This window comes from Acinonyx jubatus, chromosome D1 (genome assembly GCF_027475565.1).
Source record: "Acinonyx jubatus isolate Ajub_Pintada_27869175 chromosome D1, VMU_Ajub_asm_v1.0, whole genome shotgun sequence".
NCBI classification, from domain to species: domain Eukaryota; kingdom Metazoa; phylum Chordata; class Mammalia; order Carnivora; family Felidae; genus Acinonyx; species Acinonyx jubatus.
In genome coordinates, this window is record NC_069390.1 from 49,517,998 (window position 1) to 49,536,231 (window position 18,234).

Here is an 18,234-nt window from a genome sequence, read left to right on the forward strand (position 1 = left end):
AGTAGCACTGATTGTAAGCACACATAGGGACCAGGGCTAGGGATGGAAACCTCTGGATTCCTTGTTTGACAGATGGTAAGTTTGCTGAGGACACTAGGAGCCTACAGAGCAGCTGTTCATTACCTAAGGGCCTCTCTTCTCATTCAGTGGTGACTCTGGGAGGAGGTGAGGGTGGTTCCTCCTGAGCCAGTCTTTCTGAGGCTGTTGGACTGAGGGCCTCAACCTCCCCCTGGCTGTTGCCAGGCCAGGGGGGGCCAGCATCTTTGGGGCAGCCTGGGTGGAGACCACTTGAAGAGTTCTTCAATGGGAGCAGGACTAGAGGAGGCTCTCCTATGAGCTGGAGCACAGGGCCAAGCCAGGACTCCTGCACCCATAGCCTGGCTCTGTCCCCAACTCACAGTATGTCCACGGACTGGCCCCTTCCACCCTCTGGGTCTGTGCTTCACTATTTACATTTCAGGGCTGTTGGCGGCTTGATGCCTAGTGGTACTGTGTATGGAGACATAACTGTGGGGAACGAATGTTTTGAGGCCAAGGCCAGGAGCAAGAAACCATCCTGACAAGGTTTCTTTTTCTTTGGTGTCCGGGGGTCAGAGAAGTAGAGATTCCAGGCAAGGACATCTCTGACCTCCGGCCCTCCATACTTGGTCTTGCCACATTTGAATCCAGGTGGATGGTCTGGTTTCCAGCTGTTCCCAGGCAGATCCACAACTAAGAGGCAGAGGGGACCCCTGAAGCAAGCCCAGAGCCTGGAGGCCAGTGAACACAAGTCACAGCCTCAGGCCTGAAGGGATCCTGGTTAGTTACCTCCTTTTATGGCAGGGAAACTAAGGCACCAAGAAGCATCTATTCCCTCTCCCAGCTGAATGTCTCTAAGATACTTTCTGAGTAGAAAAGTCTGAGGCCCAGCAGAGGCTGCCTCCAGCCCACGATGGGATGCCGGGGCTATACCCCATCTCTTTGCTTGTCAGTTAGAGGCTGTCTCTAGCAGTCAGTGGTTCTTACTCAAGCCAGAAGCTGTTTTCCATCTGTGAGGTGTCTTGGCAGGAGCTAGGGCTCTGGAGGAGCAAAAGGCAGTGGACAGGTCTCCCGCAGGTACAGGGTTCTGACCTGGTAGTCAGCCCAAGTACAGAGTGTCATCTGTCTTTTTGTCCCTGGATGTTTTCACACTGCTCTTTGATCCTCAGAATTTTTTATCAGATCAGTGCCAAAATATGCCTTACATGTGAGAGAATAACATCTTATTAATATTATTGAAAATGTAACAATTAAAAAATATGATCCCGGAAAAAAAAATCAAAATTGGTTGAAATAATTAACACAAAGCAAAACTGGCAGCAGTTAAGATCGCACCTGGCAAAATATGTTATTGACTAAGATTTGATGGAGGAATCAAATCTTCCTGACAAAATTTAGATCTGCCAAAGTTGGCTCAGGAAACATTTTTTGGTAGAAGTAATTACCACAAAAGAAATCTCAACCGTGTCAAAAGCTCTAGTTCATAAGATTTAATATGAGCCAAAAACTGATCATGAACCAAATAGTCACTTCAAACTTAAAAATAATCAATCCCCTTAAAAATAATTCCAGTAAGGTTGTTGAAAAAAATAATTTTTTAAGTGCTAGGAAAAAAAACACCAAGAATTCTAGTGAAATAAAAACAGGAAAGGGGGGCAAATCTTGGTTTAACGCTAGTGAATAGAAAATTGATCAAGGAATCAAATTGACTTAATAGAGCTCATTCAGAACTACTTTCTTGGTGAAAAATCATTAACGTTAGTATAATTGTTATCAAAATATATGTGTTAGGGGCTAGTTCCTAGTAGCAGATGCTTAGCAAGTACTTATTAAGTGAATAGCGAGTGAATGAATGAACGAATGAATGAACGAACGAACAGGTGAAAGAGGTTGGAGAGGAGCAGAGAAGATCACAAGGGTTGCTGTGTTCCAGAGAGAGGATAGAGTCGCACTTTATTAAGATTGTTTGTACTGCTCTGGTATGTTTTCCAACACCACCCAGAAGTTCTCCAGTTCTCAGTGGACACCGACTAGGTGTCCTACAATTTAACTCCGTCCTGACATTCTCTGGCATCAGCTCCCACAGATTAAGGGCTCAGTCTCACAAGACTGTCCCCACTTCAGAGGCCAATCACAAATCCAGGATGTCATCTGTACTTCTGGCAGGCCTGCTCTAAATCAGAGTTCCCATGATCCCCTCCTCAGGTCAGAGAATTTTCCATGATGGCTCACAGAACTCAGAGAAACACTTTCTTATACTGACCAGTTTACTATAAAAGCTACAGATGAAGAGGTACATAAGGTGAGGTCTGGGGAGAGGGGTCCTGAGCACAGAAGCTTCTGTCCCTGGGGAACTGGGGTACATCACCCTTCTGGCACACGGATGCATTCTTCAACCTAGAGCTCATCAGGTTTTGTTCAAGAGTTTTTTTTGAAGCTTAATCTCCAGCCCCGTCCCTGTCTTTCCTGGAGGTCTGTCAGTACACAGGGCTGAAAGTCCCAGCCCTCTAATTGCTGGGTCTTTCTGGTGACCAGCCCCATCCTGAGGCTGGCTGAGGTCCTCACCTTAAGTCACCTCAATAGCATAAACGCAGGTGGGCTCAGAAGGGGCTCCTCAGGAATAACAGAAGATATTCCTATCACTCAGGAAAATCAAGGGTTTTAGAAGCTCTGTGCCAAGAACCGGAGACAAAGACCAAATATATTATTAAACCACAGCTACTCTGGGGAAAATAAATCAGAGGGGTAGAAAAGAAAATGCATAATGTGAGGGGGAAGCATTTTTCCTTTTGAGCTTCCCAGAGTATCTGCTCCCCACCCCTCCAGCATCAGACTGCTCCCTGCTCCTTCCTTCCTTCCTTCCTTCCTTCCTCCCCCCCTCCCTTCCTCCCTCCCTCTCTCCCTCTCTGTTTCCTCCCATTTCCTCCCATTTCCTCCATTTCCTTCTGAGTCTGCAGTCTGCACATGTGAGGTGATGGGGTGCAAATGGGGGTCTGGATGGTTAAGAGAGGAGGCAGTTGAAGTCCAGGAAAAAAAGGGTAGAGGGCATGACTGGAAGTGTGGCTCATCTGAGGTCTCCCAGTGATGAAGATCCTGGCTAGAGCCTCTTGGTTGCCAGTAGCCGGGCCTGAACTTCTGGAGTTGAGCCCGAAGGAAGGCAGACTAGAGGACCTGGCTCCAAACCTGTCCTAACCTACCTCTGTCCCAGAGGCCCTTGCTTGTCTGCCTGTCTTTGGCCTGAGGCTTCCTTTGACCCTACCCTTGCTCTCTATTGCTTCCTCATGACTGGACCAAGATCCTGACTTTCTAGGTTCCAAAGGAATGACCTGAAGCCCGTGGGCCTGAGGCAAGCAGGAGCATACCAGGATGGGGAAAAGCAGCCAGTCCAGACCTGCCCAGCCATCCATGGGCCATTTCCTAACCCCTCTGCCTCATGTGATCTTTCTGTAAAGAGTTTCTTGGCCTCCTAGCTCTGGGCCAGTTTTCTCTCTCAGACTGGCTTCCATGAAAGCTGATTCTGGGACAGAGCTAAGTATTTCTACCTTGTCTGCGTCTAATATAGTCTACTCCCCAATTATATATAGCTAAGGTAGGCCCTGAGAAGAACAGAATTCGTGTCTCAGGGCACCTCCATGTGGTACAAATGAAACAAGGTCTTGCCTGTGCAGTGAGCTGACTCTCAGGGGCATCTGTGGGTGGCGCCGCTCCTGCCTGGCTGCCCAGGGGTGACTCAAACCACCCCCACCCACCCACTCCATCCTGTCTCCAGCCACACCCTCTTCTCTCCAGGGCCCACACTCCTAGGAGCTCTGCCTTCTCTTCCAGGGTGAAGGCTTTGGATTCCCTCCCCTAAGAGGAGAAAAACCCCAAGAGCATCAGCCCAGACACAGGCAGATGTGAAATCTGTCAAATTTTCTAAAAGCAACAGCAGCTGCGTGAGGGTGTGACAGCTTACCGCAGAGGTGGCTTTCTTTTGACTTCGGAGGGAGGTTATAAGCGTGGACTTTGGATTCCAGCCCTACTCTGCCTTCCTCTGACAGTGAGACCTCAGGCATGTCTAGTTCTTCTACCTGCTGCTGTGTGACCCTGTGCAAAACCACGCATCCTTTCTAAGCCTGTTGCCTGTCCTTTGCAGAGAACTCAGATGGGAGAAAATGTTTTTGTGTGTTTTGCTCACTAGAAAGCACTGTGCCCACCTGCAGAGTTGTTAGTGAGAACATGGTGGCTGTGTAAGTGAAGGGTGCCTGCCACCCCTTACCCCTGAGACGTCCTGACCCGCAGGGCTTTGGAAGAGAAGTTTGGAGAAGCTAGGGGATAGTTTCCCTAAGGGGCAGCTTCCTGAGACAGCAGCCCATGATGAAGCCATGGAGACTCATGGAACCAGCCTCGTGCCTAGGAAATGGGCCTATGTCCTCTTGCCCCACAGCACAGGTACCCTTCTCTAGTGACCAGAGCTGTCCTGTCCCCTCTTGGGGGCTCTTTCCACATGTGGGAGACTTAGAGGCTGGTTTGTGCGCTCAGATGAAGCCTGAGGTGCCCTAACAACCTTCAACCTAACCTTGGTCATCCCTCCAGACCCAAGAGGGGGGTGTGGCTGGGTGTGCCTGTCACAGTGCCAGCCTGGTGCCCCCTGTTGGCCAGGATGCTTCATCTTTTTGAGTCACCCTCTCAGATTAGCCACGAAGGGCGCTCTCTCCCTCCAGTGGTTTTCATTTGATCCAGAGGCAGCCTCTGTGGCCTGGATCCAAGCCTTCACACCCCTGTCCCAGCGGGAGAGGGCAGCACTCCTTAACTGAATCTGGGCTGGGGGGCCTGGAGGGTCTCACTGTGATCTTATTCGTTATGCACGTACCATAACTTGTGGTGCCTAATGTAGGACAGGCTCAAGGTCTGAGAGAGGCACCGTCCCCCCACGGGCACGCCCAGTTTTTGGGTCGGGCGTAGGCCTCAGAAAATGCAGAAATTCCAACAAAAGACAAAACATGAATGCAATAGTGGAAGCAAACAGGTCAGAGAAGAGTGGTGGATCCAGTAGTGTCTGAATTTCCTGGGAAGCAGGGCTGGAAAAGTGGGCACAGTCAGGTTTCCGGATGGGGAGGGCTGGGAGGAGGCAAGGGGGCACTCTGGAGCCCTGTCCTCCCTGGGGAGCATCCGACTGCAGATGGGCTGAGCAGGGCCGGACCTCCCTGTGGGGCCTGGCTGCTGGACCTCCCAGGCCTCGTCCCCTAACCCTAGGACTTGACTTTTGTCAGCTGGTTTCTCCTGTTCTCAAAAGGGTATTTGTTTTTGTTGTTGTTTGTTTTGTTTTCCTTTATAACAGCTTTATTGAGACATAATTTGCATGCCACACAATTAACCTTTTTAAAATGTATAATTCAGTGGTTTTTAGTGTATTCACAGTTGTGCAACCCTCACCATTACCTAATTCAAGAACACTTCCATCACCCTAAAAAGAAACTCCATACCCATTAGCAGTCACTCCCCATTCCCCCCTCCTTGGGAACCACTAATCTACTTTCTGTCTCCGTGGATTTGCCTGTTCTGGACTTTTCATATAAATGGAATCATACAATATGTGGTCTTTGTGGTTGACTTTTTCCCTAGCTTGATGTTTTCAAGGCCCGTCCATGCTGTAGTGTGAATCGGTACTTCCCTTTATGGACCAATTAATACTCCACTGTATGTATGTATCACATTTATTTTTCTTCTCATCAGTGGATGGATGTTTGGATTGTGTTTCATTTATAGCTGTTGTGAATAATGCTGATATGAACATTCACATACAAGTTTTTGTGCGGGCACATGTTTTTGCTTTTCTTGGGTGTGTAGTTAGAAGTGGAAGTGCCAGGTCATGTGGGAACTCTGTGTTTAGGGATATTTGTAATTTCAAATAAGCAGTGCAGGAGAGTTTAGGAGAGAAATCCTTTGTTGTCTGGGCTTCCTTGCCTGGTCCTTTCTGGGCTCTTAAGGTTTGGAGGAACCTTGGGTAACTCATTTCCCCTGCTGGCTTCAGTTTTCTGATCTGTGAAATGGGGTTCTCCTGGATCCCTGCTCACCCTGAGAGCTTTTGTTAACAATTACTGCTCACACAGTATGTCAGGGATTGTAAAGCACTCTGTGGGTTTAGCTGCTTTGGTTCCTTAGCCCTGTGAGATGGGTGCCACACTCCAGTTTTGCCGACGGGGAAGCTGAAGCTCAGAGAGCTTAAAGGACCTGACTGAGTTTACATTTTGGGTCAATGGCAGAACCTGACCTTGTACTGGACTCTAATGAGTTCAGGTCCCTTGCCTGAACTCCTCCCTCAAATGTGTCTCTGGGTAGGTCAGGGCTCTATACTCTGGAGGGGCCTGTCTGAGCCGCCATCATGTCGTCGGCCCCGTCCTGGGCACTGGGAAATCAGGGCCCAGACATGGCTGGGTATGGGCTCTGAGGTAGAATGGTGCTATAGGAATAAGGATTCTGCAAAAAGTCCACTTTTTAGCTGTGTGTCTTTGGATAAGTTGCTCCACCTCCGTGAGCCCCAGTTTCCCATCCATAAAACTGAAACAATAATTGCTACTCATAGCACTGGAGAACGTGGTAAGATGTTGGATGTGAAGCGGCAAGCATGAAGCCAGGGAAACAAAAAGTGTCACCTATACACCTAGCACATGAGGAGAGCTTGGAGAGGGCATGGAGTATTGTGGGCCCATTGAGAGGTGGCCATGCCAGTCGGGACCAATGTTAAGGAGGAGACATCACTTGGGCTGGCTGGGAAGGTGGGAGGTGGGCAGTCCCAGCGCTTTCCAGCCTGGGGCTGCCAGAAACCAGGAGGGGCTTCCGAGGTCTCCTGAAAGATCTCCCATCTAGAGGAGAGTTTGTGGACAGACCCTGCTGGTGCCCCCAATCCTCCCCCCAGCCTGGCCTGTAGATGCCTGAGAGGGGGCTTGCATGACTGCCTTACTTACCCCGAGTGGTAATAAAGCACTTTAAATTTATTGTGACATTTGGATTTAATTAAAAAGTACACACTTAGGGAAGTAGAACATAATGGGGAGAGAGGCAGGGTGGCTTTTCCCCTCCTTTCTTCCCCAAACTAATTAGCGTTGTATTTTAAATTGTTTATGTGCCGCTAATCATCGTAATAAATCATTTATACTGAAAAAGACACACTCGGCTGTGCCCGCCGCGCGGGTTCCGCTCGCCGGGCTCTATCGCGAACAAATTGATCTGGAAGTGAATTTATTAACCACTGGGGAAGAAATCATTAGTGCTTTCTCTAAACATTCCCCAGGTACGCTTTATTGCCGCAGTTTATGCTGTAACTAAAAGGAGCATTACCCAGGCCCATGTTGTAATTTCCTTGCAGAGCTGACAGCCCACTCCCAAGCTGGGGGGGGGGGGGGGCCTTGCCTCCCCTCCCATATGTGGTCCAGTAGCCCCAGCCCTTTCCCTTTGCTCCTCATTCCAAAAGGGGCTCCCTGTGAGGTCTCCGCAAGCCCAAGTCTTCGGCCACCCTTTCTGCCACCTCTCAGCTGAAGAGTCGTTCACAGTCACTCGTGTTTGTGTCTCAGGAGTGTGGCTTAAAGCAGCAGTGGCCTGAGAATTGGAGAACTGGGGAACGGGGGTTGTGAGGTCACTGGGGCCAGAGTCTCGTCACGGACCCGCTTCCCCACAGAGATGGGGGCAAGGCATCAGTAGTGGGTTGATCCTATGCTCGGAGGAACAAATGTGGCTGAGCCGGGACCCAGGCAGGAGGGTGGGGACCATAGCTGAGGCTGCCAGGAGCATCGTCTGCCCTCCTGAGCTTCCCACGGCCTTCCTGCTCCCAGCCCTGGGGCCTTTTCTGGGGTTTGGCTGAGCAGGCGGTCCCACTCAGCTTCCTGAGGAGTCCCAATTCCCTGTGTGTCCCTGTCCACCTCACCATGCCAGGCCCAGAACTGTACTCAATACTCCACACACGGTCTGTCAGGTGACAGACAGCATGATTGTCAGCTCTTTGGCTGCAGCCACCATGCCTTGGATGATGCAGCCTGTGGCAGCCACACCAGCTCTCCCAGCAGCCAGCCTGTCCTGCTGACTCACACACAGGATATTTTCTTGTCCTTTGTACTGGGGGGACTTCGGACCACTCTGACTTCACAGGGCCTGCCCTCCAAGACACTCACCCTCACGGCAAGCTTTCTCCCACCAGGTTTCTGGGAGGGAAATTCACTCCTGAACCAAGATCTCTCTGGGAGACCGTGGCTGGTCTAAGATACAAACCCTGCCCGTCTGACTCCAAAGCTCTTATTCTAAATGGCTTCATCCACTGGTGCCCCGTGAGCCTCCTCAACCAGGTTGGGAGGTGAATAGGGATCTGGCCTTGCTTTGCAAGACCTTGCCTTCAGCTTCTCTCATCCAAGTCTATAGAGGAGGGTGGAGCAGCCCTCAAGGCCTCACCAGGGAACTTCAGGAAGGACCCCAGACAGGCACCCCAGAAGTCATGCTGTGTCAGCAAGAGCCGAAGGGGCTCCTGTCCCTGTGGCTCCTGGGTGCGGGGCACTGGAGTCTCCCTCCTAGTCCCCTTGTCCTCCTTTCCCTCATCCAGCCCAGTGGCTAGCAGATAGGTTCTGGATGCTTCGAGAAGGAAGCAGAACCCAGCATCTGGCTAGGCTGAGCTTGCCTGGAGGGTCCCCTCCTTATGTCTGGAGAACACATTTAAAAGTTTGAATTCAAAATTGATTTTGAAGGGCCCTAATCTCTGATCCCCTGGCGCTCACGGTGTGTCTGCAGCTCCTGCCAGACTCTCGTTTTCTGGTTCAGCGCGTTGGTGCTCACGTCCCTGATGCTGTGAAATTGAGACTCGTCTGAGAGTCCGTGCTCTCCTCCTCCTCTGCAGAGATTGCAGGCCCCTTGGGAGCCCTGTTTCATTAGATGGGTGACGTGGGCTTTGCGGGTGCCCAGGGAGCAGCTGAGTTGCTGTCTGGGGAACACAGCTTCCAGACGCTTCCCTGCTGATTTCCCATAGCTGTACAGCTCCAAGCAGCATTCTGTCAAAGGACCTGGGGGCTTGCTCCAGCAGCCCTGGATGGGAGGGGGCTTGGCAGAAGCTACAGTTAGAGAAAGGCTTGGGCCTAGGGTTCTTCTGTAGTAACCTTTGGGGGCTTTTTCCTCCCACTGTCCTCAAGAGGCTTAGACTTGGCTGGGAGGTAGGAGTGGTCATATCATAGCCAAGAGGACCCTCAGGTGGGGAGTAGGGGAGGCTAGGTCTGTGCCAGGCAGGGAAGGGTGCCCAGGCCACAGGCACAAAGGGAAAGATTGAGCTGATGAGATTTCACAGATGACTGAACTTTGGGGCTCTACCTCCACTCTCTGAGGGTTGGGATGGAGCATTTGTGTGCAAGGGGACATTCAAAGGGGGACTTCATTCCTCACAGGTCTGAGGGGTTGGAGAAGAGGATTGATACCCCTTAATCTAAAGGGTAGAGGGTTTATATTTGAAAAAGAGCTGTCATTTTGCAGTTGGAGCCCTGGGTAGGCCTCTCAAAATTCCAGATTGAGGATGGCAGGACCTAGGCACTGCCACAGATCTGCTGTCTTAGGCCACATAAGTATAGGTGCCTAGCAGTGTGTGGCATGGGGCAGCAACAAGCCTGATGGGAAGGCTCCCATCTCTGGGTAGCCTGTCTGTCTGCATTTAGCCCCCTCTGGCCTGAAGACTCTTACCAGTAATATCTGGATAGATTCTGCTTAGTCTTTTTATTCATTAACTGAACTGATGGTTAAAAAGTGCTATGAGGCTCAGTGCTGGAGACACAATGGTGAACAAGGCAGGACTAAAAAAATAGGCCTTCATGGGGCTTTCGTTCTTATGAGCAAGGCCAATCATTTGTCTTTAGTACAATCACAGAAAAATAAAACAATTACAAGTTGTGATTAAAAACTCAGAAGGAAATGACAAGGGAGTCATGTAAATAAGGAAATAAGGTAGTCAAGGAAAGCCTCTCCGACGAGGTGACATTTAAGCTGAAGCCTAAGGATGGGAAGGAGCCAGCCACACGAAGAGGCAGAGAAGGGTATTCTGGGAAGGAGACACAGCATGTGCAAAGGCCCTGAGGCAGGAGGGAGATCTGGAAGGAATGTGGCTGGTGCACAGTATTGGAGGGGGAGGCAGGAGTCAGACCACATGAGGATATCATAGGCTTGTTGAAGAGGGTGGATGTTATTCTCAACCCACTGGAAGTTATGGAAGGGTTTCAAGCTGAGCAGTGACCTGACCTACTTTGTTTTGAAAGATTTCTATAGCTGTTGTGTGAAGAGTGGAATGTAGATAGTAGACATGAGAGGCTGGTCAGGAGCTCTGCTGATGGTGTGTGAAAGATGGTGATGGCTCTGGAAATGGGAAGAAGAGGCAGGATGGGAAGCGGGAATCAGCGGTGGGAGAGAGTGAGGATGATGGAGGGTCTGAGGGCGGCTCCCAGTCTCTGGCCTGAGCATCTGGGTGGATAATGGTGTTAGTGTGGTGAGGGGAAGCCTGGGACAAGGGTACAGGGACCAGGTTTTGGGGAGGAGGTCCAGAGTCCTGTTTTCGACCTATTGCTTTTGAGATATGTGTGAAACTTCATGGAAACCGAGAACTGGAAGAGAATGCCTACACTTGTTCTGCAGATAGCTATGCAATTAACTGAAGCACCATTGCCCATGACAGACTCCAAAGAGCACATGCAGCTTCTGATGTTTCTAAGTCCCCTTCACTGAAGAACGGCAGAAAATTATGTGTCTCTGGAGAGCAGATTCCATTTGCACCTGCTCCAGTGTCTCTCAGTGCATCATCCAGGCCCCTGCAAGGTCTACGCTGGGTCCCCTAAAGCCGTTGCCAGACACCAGGCTGTGCTGGGTCTGGCTTCTCTCAACCATGAGGGCCCATGAGATGTGTGTGGAAACTCCTCAGCCCCTTCATCTCCAAACACTCGAACGTCATTTGCGGGTTCAGGCTTTAGGACACACCATTCTAAGGAGGTTTGATCCACCAAAAACACGCTGCAAAGATGCCTGCTGCTTCCTACACCTTCACAGGAAATGGCTCCTCTGGGGGGCACTGGGGACCAGAGGCTCGTCCTTCCCCTGCAATGGATCTTTAGAGCTTTCTTCTTTTGGCAGGCATCAGATTGGGCCCGAGCAGAAGTTTGCTTTCCCCATTGCTTAGGAAAAAGATGATTCCATACTGCCTCTGGCCAGGACATAGAACAGGAAGAGATGAGGCCAGCAGCCTGGGTCTGAAGCTTACCCTTAGGCAGGTTGTGTGATTTCTCTGACCTCAGGGATCATCATGAGGAGGACAGTTAATGCATGTAAAGCACTTGGCACATAGTAGGCATTGAATAAAGGATATTATTATCATGCAGTTGAACGTGACTGTAGTGGCTGCAGGTATATGGGGACAGCACTGGGCAGTGCTTTCCTTCTGCCTTGCTGCGGTGGTGGACTGTGGAAACCTGGAGGGACTTAACAGAAGGCAAGAAATGCTGGACCTCCATTCTCTTTTCTTTTCTTTCCTTTCCTTCTCTTCTCTTCTCTTTTTTTATTATGAACTCTTTTTTTTAAATGTATATTTATTTTGAGAGAGAGCATGTGAGCAGGGAGAGGGGCAGAGAGAAAGGAGAGAGAGAATCCCAAGCAGGCTCTGCTGGAAGCACGGAGTTGGATGTGGGGCTCAAACTCATGAACTGTGAGATCATGACCTGAGCTGAAACCAAGAGTTGGATGCGTAACCGACTGAGCCACCCAGGTGCCTGGACCTCCTTTTAATTTCTTATCCTGAGTCTGGCCCCTCTTCCAGGACTCCCTCCCTCCCTCCCCTCTTCCCTCATTCACACACAAGCCCCTGGCTGTGATTGAGGCTCAGCCCAGCAATTAGGCTCTGGGCTAGAGCCCCCAGCCTGCCCCTCACAGCCTGGCTCAACCCCCTGAGGTCATGTGCCATCTCAAGGCTTCTATGTCTCTCTCAAGACTACAATGCAAACATCTTAGGTCTGCCTCTACACGGTTCTCTTGCTCCCTTTTTCATCCTTAGTTTCTGGTCCGTGTCCCCTTTCTGGCCCTGCCTAGAAGCTCTTTCAAGGTTCCACAGCAGCTATAGCTTCTGCAGGGCCACCAGGTGAGCAGAAATGGTCTATGACACACAAGAGCGTGGAGACTGTGCCCTGCCTGGGCCATCATTTCTCCTGTTCTTCTTAACCTAGGCCCTGCTGTAAGCATGCCTCCTGGCATCATTCTGGCATCTAGGCTGCAGGGGAGAACCCAGATGCTACCCCAGTGAGCTTTCCTCAACCAGGCTGTGCAGAGAAGCCATGGGGCACGGGCTGGATGAGAATCTGAACTCTGGAGTCAGGCAGGTGGGGACTTCAGTCCCTGCCCTGCAGCCTTCTAGCTATGTGACCTTGGGTAAGAACTTGAACCTTCCTAAGCCTCTGCTTCCTCATCCGTTGAGTGGGTGTAATCATTTAGTACCTCAGAGTTAATATGAGGATTCACTGAGATAACAGGTGGAGTGAGTGCTGAGGAAATGGGAGGGGGCAGTTTATGAAGAGGTGTCCAAAGTCCTGACTTGAGAGGTCTCCATTTTAGTTCTTTTTTTTTTTTTAATGGAGGTATAACATCTATGCAGTAAAATGCAGAAGTCTCAAATGTTCAGTGCAATGAGTTTTTACATCTGTGTGTGCCCCTCTAAACACCACCCAGATCAAAACCTAGGACACTTGCAGCTTCTCACCATGCTTCCTCACGCCTTCTGCCTCACGGTAATACACACCATCATTCGGACATTTCTCACCACAGATCAGTTCTGCCTGTTTGGGTGTTACGTACAAATAGAATTATACAGTGTGTACCTTTGCCTCTGGCTTCTTTCATTCAACATTCTGCTGTCGGATTCACCCATGTTGTTATGTGTATCAGTGTATGTGATCAGTGATCAGTTGTTATGTGTATCAGTGTTATGTGTATCAGTCTTTTCCGTGGCTGTGTATTATTCCATTGCGTGACTGCACAATAGTGGATCATCCGTTTTACTGTCCATGGCCATTTGTGTTGTTTTCATCTGTGGGCTGTTACAAAGAAAACTGCCCTGGAAATCCTTGTACGTCCCCTCTGGTGGACATAAGCTGCCATTTCTGTTGGGTGTATACCTAGGAAGAGAATTGTTGGATCATAAGACGTAGATAATTTTTCATAGCTGATTTTCTTAAGCTACTGCATCAAATCCTTTTATAAATACTTCATGTCCATTATCTCAGTTAATCCTCGGAATAATTCTTTAAACTGGGCAGTCCTCATTTAGCAGGTAGGTAAATCGAGGCGGAGCTGGGAGGTGTTGGAGCCAGAATTCAAGCTGAGGCCGTCTGTCTGCAGGGCCCACAGTCTTCGCGTCTACACAGCCCCTCTTCTCCCAGACCCCCTTGAGGGGCAGTGCCAGAGTGAAAGGGGCCGGTCCTCCGGTGAGCTGGCCACCACCGCCAGCCTCCCTCCCCTGGCCCAGTGGGGAGGTGGAGGCCACGGGAGCCCGGCTTCTCTCTCTCATCTCGCACGGTGAGTGCGCCACCTGCGAAGGGGTGCGCAGAGGGGTGGTAATGAACGTGCTCTAGGTGCTGTAGCCACGCGTTTCAACAGTTGTTCTCGTTGGCTTTTGATTCCAAATGAGTAGGAAATGCTATTAGTTCAGGCCTCGCCTGCCGCATGGCAAGGCCCTGGGATAGATGTGCAGTGAGACGAGAAATTGTGGAGATAAAACTGGTGTGAAATGGAGGCCTTCTCACAAGGCTGGATGTGTCCGTGCGAAATGAAGTTACTTCTGAGAAAACGAGATTTAAAGAGATTCTGCAGAATTAGATTACACTTTCAAATTTCCTCATTAAACAGGGTTGGTGCCATGGAGGGGCCGCTGGCTGGCCCTGTGGGGGACCCAACTCTACAGTTCCAGGCCCAGGTGCGGGCCCACGTGGGCACAAGCACCTTGCAGGAGGCCGGGACCCAGATCCCCAGAGACTGCAGACCCCTCCCCCCAGCAGCTGGAGTGGGTGTAAGAAGTGTGTGACTGACTTTCTGGATGTTCACCACCACTCCCGTGGGTCCCTGTGGGCGAAACCCAGGGGGCTCTCACTCTTCCATTTCCTTGGGAAGATGGAGTTGAGAACAGAGCACCAGGCCCCTTACTCATGGGTTTTGCTCATGTCAGAGCTTGATTTTGAGCTATGACCCATTTTTTGGAAATGTTTTTTAAAAGGCAGTAAATGCGCACGTGACTGCTTGTGCATGGACGTGTATATTTACATGTGCACACCCATCATGCGTGTGCTCAGATGTGTGATGTGTGTTTTCATAAAACTTCCTGAGTAGCTGCTATATGCTAACACTGCCGGCTTCTGGAATAAAACTTGTGGAGAGAGTCAGTAGACCCAGTTCTGCCTCTCGCAGCCCCGGTGTACACATATGTGATTATGTGTCAGGCACAAGTACTCGTGTGCGTCAGGCGTTACCTCCCTGCAAGTTGCCCTTGGCCCCGGGAAAGCCCAGCTTCCTTCCCAGAGGAGGAGAAGGGGGGCCCATGGTGAGGAAGAGAAGCCCCGGAACTGCACTGGGTCGCTGTGTTGTGCTGTGTGGACACAGATTCAGAAGCACTACTGAGACACATGCAGAGGTTATGAGCAATGCTGAGGCCACACCCATGGCCCCAGAGGAGCCCGCCCTGAGCTGCCACAGCAGTCCCCTCCAACTTGACGGGTCACCGAAGTCGCCTGTTGGACAGACGGGGCTGCTTCCTTCTGCACACCTCTGCAGTGACCACTGGACTGTCCTTTGGGTATCACTGGACTCTAGCCAGCGCCTGTGTGATCTTAACCATGGTGGCACATTCAAATCCGTTTATTTGCCTCAAAGTGAGTGATCTTCGCTATCTGAGGGACCTGAGATGGAGCTGTGAGTAAGGTCACCCCTTCCCGTGTGCCAAATGGGGTGACACTGATCAGAGCTAACTTTTGACTGCCGGGTCCAGTTAGTCCTCAGCTTCACATAGATTTTCTCCCTTATTCCTTAACTGACCGAGCCACCCAGGCTCCAACTCCCTTATTCCTCCTGGAAACTCTATGGAATAGGTACTATTTTCATGTTCATTTTACGAGAAAGAAAACTGAGGCACAGAGGAATTAAAGTCACACAAAGCCATCAGACAAACCCAAATTGAAGGATGCTCTATAAAATAACTGGCCTGTGTTCTTCAAAAATGCTAGTATCTTGAAACACAAAGAAAGGCTTAGGAAGTCTTGCAGATTTAAGTGGACTAAACTGGACAAGTAAATACAATGCATGCTCCAGAATTTATTTTGCCGTAAAATATATTATTGGGGAAACGGGTAAAATCTGAGTGAGGTCTGTTGGTAATAGAAGCGATACATCAATGATCATTTCCTGGTTTTGTTAATCGTATTGTATGAGAATGTCCTTGCTTTTAGGAAACACACATCAAAGTATTGAGGATTATAAGGCTTCATGTCCGAAGCCAACTCTCAAATGAGTCGGAAAGAATATTATAGATATTATAGGGAGGTCTGTAGGGAAGGATAAAACAAACATGATAAAATGCCCATATTTAGGGAATCTACACAAAAGGTATACAGGAATTCTTTCTATTTTGCAACTTCTCTGAAGGTTTGAAATTACATCAAGATAAAAAGTTAAAGGAGAAAGGAAACAAGTGTCAGAACAGGGGGAGGGCATCCTGAGATGCATATTAATAATACTATCCAGTTCCGGTGTGTCCCCTGCTGGATGCCAGACTCTCCTGTGGCTTCATATGTATGACCTGTTCTGTCCTCACCGTCATCTGTGTGGAAAGAGACCTTTATGGCTCCCATTTCACAACAGCAAGTCAGAAAGATGAGGGATTTGCTCCAGAACCTCCAGCTACTTGGAACAGTTCTCAGGCTGGAAAGTAGGCACTCAGAGTTCAAGCTCAGTACCCTGAGCCTCAGCCCCAGTGCTGACTCTGAGTTTTGGTCAAGGGTGGGATGGGCAGGACCAGGCCTTTCTTCTGGGAGCAGCGATGGAGGGAAGGTCCTGGGACAGAAGCAAACAAGGTCCATTTGCAGGATGGAGAGGGATGCTATTCCAGGATTCCGCAGGGAGCAGATCCAGAGGGCCAAGCGGGATGTGCTGGATGTGGGAGGGAGCCTCACATGCCAGGTGGAGCTGCCAGTGGTGGGTGCAGGGGCCCAAGACATAGCTCAGAGTGACCCAGGGCTGGATGGGGTGGGCATTCCAGGACAGAGGACTGGCTTTGGAGGAGCTCAGCCTGCTGTCCACGCTGGAGGCATCAGTGGGACTGGGAGCAGCGGGCTTGGCAGTTTGGAGAGGTCCGTGTGCTGAAGGTGAGGGGCAGCGTGGCCTGGGGTGGGTGGGCGGGGATTGCCGAGGACTTGGGTCTGACCTGGCAGACCACTTGGGGGGGTCCCTGTGAAGAGGAGGGCTTCTCTCCTGGCTGGCCGGTGGGTGTGGAAAGAGCCAAATGACCTCTGGCAGTCCCTCCTGGTCACTGGGACTGTCTGGCTTGTCCTCAGATTAAAGAGCTAAGGGTAAGTGTCTGGCAGCCGGATGAGTCAGACTGGGAGGCTGCCTCCTTCCACTATCAGCCTGCCTGGTGTAGAGGTGGGGTAGGGGTTTGGCTGATCTCCCTTCAGATGTCATCCCCCAACACCCTGAGATTGAGGAGGAGCAAATAGGCTATGTGAACTGGTTTCTTTGGCTGGGTCCCCTTGTATGTCTGAGCTTGTGCCCGCACGTGCGGGCAGGCTCAACATCATCCATTGTAAAATATCAGTGTTTTCATGGGTGAGTAGTAATTACTGGGTAATGCTTTAAAACCTTTCCTGAAGGAGCGCAAAGCTGTTTTTTTCCTAAAGTCAGGAGTACATTAAAAGGATTACCATGTAGATTTGATTTTTAGATAACACTAAAATGGATCCCAAATGGACTTCAGCAAAGGGATGCTATCTCCTTAATGGAAAGTGCATGGCCCGAGGCTCAGCTCCCAGAGCCAGGCAGGGGAGGGAGGGAAGAGGTGTCTGCGGGGCTGACTGGCAGGCTGGGTGGGGGCTGGGGAGGCAGGGCAGGGAGGGAGAGCCCTGACCCTCTGGGGAGCATTTCACTTCATTTAGGGAGCAGGAGACCAGAGATGCCCCCTTTAAACCTCCTTGCCTTTCCAGGAGTGTTTTCAAGTCTCCTGAACTAACTCAGTGAGAGCAAACAGTATGGATGCTCCCTAAAGAAGGAAGGGGTGAGTCAGACTTCTCCCAGGACTTCAGCCTTCCTAGGCAGAGAAGGCTCAAGGTCCCTGTGCCCTGGGACCTCCTTAGGCAGGCTGGCCCTGCAGTTCTGTGTCTCAGTGGGTGTCAGAAACTGGCAGAAGCCGTATGGTTTCTTTTTTTGTTTTAATTTTTTTAAAGTTTTTATTTATTTTTATTTTTGAGAGAGAGAGAGAGTGTGTGTGTGTGTGCGCGTGCGTGTGGGCAAGAGGAGAGGCAGAGAAAGTGGGGGACAGAGGATCTGAAGCAGGCCCTGTACGGACAGCAGAGAGCCCAACACAGAGCTCAGACTCACTAACCGTGAGATCATGACCTGAGCTGAAGGCAGATGATTAACCAACTGAGCCATCCAGGCACCCCAAATCTGTATGACTTCTTAAGAGTTCTCCAGGGCCCAGGAAGCAGAGTTCAGTACCCTAGAGCAGGGTTCCCAGGCCTTGCAGAGCACTGCTGAGTGCCAGGCCCAGCCCAACCACAGGCAGGGGACAAGGGACCTGGGGGCAGCTTGTGACTTCACGCCTCATGGCCTCCCTGGGTCCTGTAGGTTCAGGGTCCCACCGGTGATGAAACTGCCAGCTCGCGCTGCAGCTCACAGCCCTGCAGGCTCTGGGGCCTGCTAGGCGTGCTGGGGCCTGAGCTTGGAAGGCCAGCCTGTCCAGAAGCCATGCCAGAGGGAGGATAGAGCAGGACAGACGCTTTTAGTGCTGGAGTCCTTCCTTATTTGGGGGTATAACCTAGTGGATCAGGTGGATCCCCTGAGTGTGGCTTTTCCAGTTACTCACACACCCCCTGCTACTGAGAGCACAAGCGTAGAGCCCTGGGGGGCTCGGGCCTGCTGCCAGTCCAGGTGAGCAAGGGGCAAGCCAGCCTTAGTGGAGCTATCCTAGGGGCCTGGCCTGAG

The 18,234-nt window shown here is 50.7% G+C and overlaps 1 protein-coding gene across 3 annotated transcripts in view; it reads left to right on the forward strand.

Annotated features, from left to right (window-relative positions):
- Positions 1-18,234, forward strand: part of LMO1 (LIM domain only 1) — a 44,119-nt gene that overhangs the window by 15,391 nt on the left and 10,494 nt on the right. The gene's annotated exons all lie outside the window — the stretch shown is intronic.